Genomic DNA, 5,917 nt, shown 5'->3' on the forward strand with positions numbered 1-5,917 from the left:
GTGCAGTGGTGCGATCTTGGCTCACTGCAAGCTCCACCTCCCGGGTTCACACTCTCCTGCCTCAGCCTCCCGAGTAGCTGGGACTACAGGCGCCCACCACCATGTCTGGCTAACTTTTTGGTATTTTTTAGTAGAGACGGGGTTTCACTGTGTTAGCCAGGATGGTCTCGAGCTCCTGACTTTGTGATTCACCCGCCTTGGCCTCCCAAAGTGCTGGGATTACAGGTGTGAGCCACCGCGCCTGGCCAAGGTGGGTCAAGTTTTTATGGCATTTCCAGCTAGACCCAGATGATGCCAATGCAGCTGGCCTGCCAGGCTGGTGATGATAACAATCAGAATTTAAAGCTTTTTGCATTGCATGTGCCAAGGCAATTTTGGCTCTGTATTTACCTGCAACGACTTAAGAAATGGTTAATTTGTTTGAGCTGGTCCCACAGTTACAGGTACCCCCCTTTTTGTGCACTCCTCAATATTGAGGGAAGTGGGGTGATGACCATTCTAGCTACTTCATGCTTTCAAGGCGCGCAGGTCTGAGTACCAAGAATGCATGAGTGGGGCTACTGACATACAAGATAGCTCTGCTCCATCTGTACCTTGACAAGAAGGAAAAGGAATCCCAACATACATACAACTATAGTTCCTAACTTAATTAAACCCTCAAAAATAGATCTTATCCATGATGGCATTAACAGAGGCCTGGTTGGCATCTTGAGTGAGCTGTTTCCTTCAGCTGCCATCTGCTTCTGGCCCTCTAGTTTGATCAGGCAGAGGCTGGTTTTAGACTCTAAAAGGAATGAAAATATGGATAAATGGCTTTTCCTTTATCTGGAGATCCAAGAGCCCTTGCACTTTTTTTTTTTTTTTTTTCCTGAAAAGTAACTGAAGATCAGTTAGGGGTTCACAAGTGTATTCCTGGGTGGAGAAATTAGTTGTGGGCTTCTACAGCCATTTGGGATTTGGGTGACTTGGCCCTACTGCTTCCTGTTGTCTGTGGTAAGTATAACCTGTGTAATGAGGGGCTGAGGAGAGTTTTAAATATTATCAGATACTACTTTTTCATTGGAGTCACCCAGGCTGGAGTGCAGTGGACAGGAACAATCTTTACTAGTGATTGATGAACCCAGGGCTTGACTCCTTTTAACTTTATGAATGAATGGGTTACCAGGAGAACTTCATAAGGGTCCATTCTATTTGGGCTGTATTTGGTCCTCAGGGTTGTGATTTTTCCAGATTTGAAGGGGTACTTGGTCTCCTGGGCTAAGGCACCGTAAAATAACATTTATAGGAACAAAGAACATACACAGGAACAAAGTTGCACCCGGAGACTGTGTGTGTGTGTGTGTGTGCGTATGTATATATTTATTTATTTTGGATGGATAAAATAATAGATGGATAAGAAAATTTTAAATATATTAATATATAAATAATATATAAATTTAAATATAAATATATGTATATTTTAGAGTGAGTCTCACACTGTCGCCTGGGCTGGAGTGCAGTGGTGCAATCTCTGCCACTGCAACCTCTGCTTCGCAGGTTCACCCGATTTTCCTGCCTCAGCCTCCCGAGTAGCTGGGATTACAGGTGCACACCACCATACCTGGCTACTTTTTGTATTTTTAGTAGAGATGGGGTTTCACTATGTTGGCCAGACTGGTCTTGAACTCCTAACCTCATGATCTGCCCACCTTGGCCTCCCCAAGTGCTGGGATTACAGGCCTGAGCCCTTGCACCTGGCCAGACTGTACATATTTTTTGGTATCTAGTTCTTCTACAATATGACTGTTTTAGGAATTTTAACAAAATTTAGTTTTAAGGAAGGGTCTCTCATAAAGCATTTCATAGGGGCCTAATTGGAGCTTGCTTCTAGGGTGACTCTTACTCTAAGCAGGGCAGTAGGCAAGACCTTATCCCAGGTTAAGTGGGTTTCTTGTTTTTGAATTCAAAATTTTTTTTTGTAGAGATGGGAGTCTCACCATGTTGCCCAGGCTGGTCTTGAACTCCCAGCCTCAAGCGACATTCCTGCCTCAGCATCCCAAAGTGCTGGGATTACAGGTGTGAGCCACTGCACTTAGCCGCAGGTTAAGCTGGTTTCTTAATTTCCTTTTTCCTGGAAGTCAGCAAACCTCTGCCTTTCCATATGCCTCCCATGCATTAAAAAAATGGACAACTTAAGAAACAACCCCCCAGTGGTACAGAAATGTGTGTACGTCAGCAGTAACCACTGAAACTCGATATCTGCAGTTTCTGCATTTCTAGTATCAGTCCAATTTTTAAAAATCCTGATCTAAGTCAGTATCCATACCTTGTTCCTTACTTCTCCTAAGGTTCTACCATTAAGCAGCACACTGGCTTTATGGTTAAAATCCTATTTTTTTTTTTTTTTTATCATGTTAAGGTAGCAAACAAATTTGCTATTTTTGTAAAATCTAAAATATATCTTAAAGTTAATTTTTTCATGTAATTGAAGTGATTTTATTTTCCCCTTAAGTTACTGCGATGGTAATATTAGTAGGTTTTCTGATCAACCTTGTGTTTCTAGAATAGAATCCATTTGCTTATAGTATATTTTTGCAATGCACTGCCAGCTTCTGTCTGTTAATAACTTCTCAATATTTATGCGTGCATAATCTTAAGTTTTGTCTGAGGTTTCTTTTCAAACCATACATTCATCAATTTTGGTATCTTTATGCTGTTTAATAAATAGAAAAATTTCCTTCTTTTAATTCCTCTGGAATTGTGTTTTCAGCTTTACTAAAGGTATATCTGACAATTTAAAATTGTGTCTAGGGAGTGGCTAGAGTGGCAGCTGGGCAGCAAGACTAACTCTGGATCCACCAGGCCAGGTGTTGTGTACAGAGGCTGGGGCAGCCATCCCCAACTCCAATGCCCAGTCCCTAGAACACCAGCACTTTTTTGTGATGTTGCACATTTATGGTGACTCTGAGTGTGGTAGCAGATTTCTGCCAGGCTGAGCACAGCATTTTCACCGACAAATGAGCTTTGAGGTTCTACGTGCTGTCACCAACACTGCCGTGAAAACTCGAGATACCAAGACTGGCCTCAGAAATAGATACCTTTAAAAAAAAAATTGCAAATATATATATATATATATATATATATATATATTTTTTTTTTTTTTTTTGAGACAGAGTCTCGCTCTGTCGCCGGCTGGAGTGCAGTGGCCAGATCTCAGCTCACTGCAAGCTCCCCCTCCTGGGTTCATGCCATTCTCCTGCCTCAGCCTCCCGAGTAACAGGGACTACAGGCGCCCGCCACCTCGCCCGGCTAGTTTTTTGTATTTTTTAGTAGAGATGGGGTTTCACCATGTTAGCCAGGATGGTCTCAATCTCCTGATCTCGTGATCCGCCCGTCTCGGCCTCCCAAAGTGCTGGGATTACAGGCTTGAGCCACCGCGCCCGGCCGCAAGTATATTTCTTTTAGCGATTCCAGTAAAATTAAGCATCAACTAAGCACAAGTGGAAAGTGACCTACACTTTTAACTTGAACTAAAGGTAATAAAGGCTGCTTAAGCTTTGTATGTCGTTGGATTTTTTGGAGTCCGGAGGTGTCTATCTGCAGAAATTGAGGCCTAAGGCCGGGCGCGGTGGCTCAAGCCTGTAATCCCAGCACTTTGGGAGGCCGAGACGGGCGGATCACGAGGTCAGGAGATCGAGACCATCCTGGCTAACACAGTGAAACCCCGTCTCTACTAAAAACACAAAAAACTAGCCGGGCGAGGTGGCGGGCGCCTGTAGTCCCCGCTACTCGGGAGGCTGAGGCAGGAGAATGGCGTAAACCCGGGAGGCGGAGCTTGCAGTGAGCTGAGATCCGGCCACTGCACTCCAGCCTGGGCGACAGAGCAAGACTCCGTCTCAAAAAAAAAAAAAAAAAAAAGAAAAAAAAAAAAAGAAATTGAGGCCTAAATTGAGGTTGGATTCCAGCGGGTTCTGAACAATTCTGCTTATCTTGAAGATAGTAGCTTCATAAGGAATAGACAAGTTAAGTCGAAAAAAACACTGATCAATAATAGGCAGTCTAGTGATCTAAAAATAAAAGATTAAAAAGTTTTCTGCTGTGAAACATTTCAAGATTTATTAATTTCTTTTCACTTTCCCCATTACTCACACACATGCTCACACTTTTTCTTTGCCAGAATGGACTGACTGTCCAGCCCCTGTGGAGATCTACAGGAACACGCATTTTCTCATAACCCACAAGTCTACCAGTGCCACTGCAACAGGTTCACAGAGGAATGTGAGAAGTGTGGAGTGACACTTTTGGTTTGAGTTTGTGATGCTACATTTGGTAAAGTTCCAGTTGAAAAACAAGGAATCCACATTTTTGATTGGTCATTTGACGACGAAGCTCCACCACCTAATCAGATAGCAGATGATTGGCTAAACCTGTTAAACACCAAATGGCATGAAAAGCCAGATTGCTGCATGGCAGTGCATTGTGTTGTGGGATTGGGAAGGGCACCTGTGCTGGCGGCACTTGCTTTGACTGAATATGGAATTAAGCACGAAGATGCAGTTCAGTTTATAAGACAAAAAAGAAGGGGAGCATTCAATTCCAAACAGCTGCTTTACTTGGAGAAATGCCAACCTAAGATGCAATTACACTTCAGAGATACCGGTGGGCATTGCCATGTTCAGTAGAAATGTAAATGAAGGCCGGCTTGATTGTGGCACTTTAGAGGAACTCTAGTACTTGGAAGCTGAATCTGGAGTCTTACCTGTATCATCCAAGTAGTGATAGGCTCAGTACTCAGCCACTCTCCCAGTGGCTGGAAAAATGCAAACAAAAGAAATCCCTCTATAACATCAATAAAATGTTTAAGAAAAAATTAAATAAAATTGTATCTATTCAAGGTGACAACAGGATCTTTTGATATATCATTGTGAAGAGACTGACACAATCCAGCTAATGAATGTATCCATCACCTCACATAGTTACCCTTCGGGTATGTGTGATGAGAGTATTTCACTTACTCTAAGTGAATTTCAAATACACGATACATTAGAAACTGTAGTCACCATGCTGCCCATTAGGTCTCCAGAACTTATTCATGTTATAACTGCAAGTTTGTTCTCTTTTTAAAACATCTGACCAACATCTCATTTCCCACTCTTGCCACCTGACCTCTGGTGACCACACTTCCACTGTTTCTATGAGTTTGCCTTTTTAAGATTCCACGTTCAATTTCCTATGTTTGTGGTTATTTCTCTTTTTTCATCTCTCTCCTCTCCTCCATCTCCCCGGAGTCATCTCTCTTGCATAAGCATCGTGACTTACCTATAATTCTCCCTACCACTCGAGTTATGGATCAGCTTTACTTTTTTTCTGTTAATTCTTAGCTTCTTTCCGTAAATATATTTTTTTTTTTTCTGGTTTCCTCAACTGAAGTCAAACCAATTGTCTTTTTAAAGTATTGGTGGCCCGGGCGCGGTGGCTCACGCCTGTAATCTTAGCATTTTGGGAGGCCGAGGCGGGCGGATTGCCTGAGCTCAGAAGTTCGAGACCAGCCTGGGCAACACGGTGAAACCCCGTCTCTACTAACATACAAAAAATTAGCCGGGCGTGGCGGCGGGAGCCTGTAGTGCCAGCTACTCGAGAGGCTGAGCAGCAGAATTGCTTGAACCCGGGAGGCGGAGGTTGCAGTGGGCCGAGATCGCGCCACTGCACTCCAGCCTGGGCGACAGAGCGAGACTCCGTCTCAAAAAAAAAAAAAAAAAAAGAGTATTGGTGGATTCGGTTTCCCTTCATGTTTCTCAGAAAACCGTGTGAGCCAGTTTGGCGTCACTGCGTCTCCAGGCGACAGGCACTTCCGGATGCGGGGCACCCTGGGAAGTTGAGTTCGCAGTGGCTCCGCCCTTCGCGCATGCGCATATGCACTCGTGGCAAAGCTTGCTGG

The 5,917-nt window shown here is 43.7% G+C and overlaps 1 pseudogene; it reads left to right on the top strand.

Moving 5' to 3' along the window:
• The first annotated feature begins 4,113 nt into the window (after positions 1 to 4,113).
• LOC103239538 (protein tyrosine phosphatase type IVA 2 pseudogene) lies at positions 4,114 to 4,893 on the top strand (annotated as a pseudogene).
• The last annotated feature ends 1,024 nt before the right edge of the window (positions 4,894 to 5,917 follow it).

This window comes from Chlorocebus sabaeus, chromosome 11 (assembly GCF_047675955.1).
Source record: "Chlorocebus sabaeus isolate Y175 chromosome 11, mChlSab1.0.hap1, whole genome shotgun sequence".
NCBI classification, from domain to species: Eukaryota; Metazoa; Chordata; class Mammalia; order Primates; family Cercopithecidae; genus Chlorocebus; species Chlorocebus sabaeus.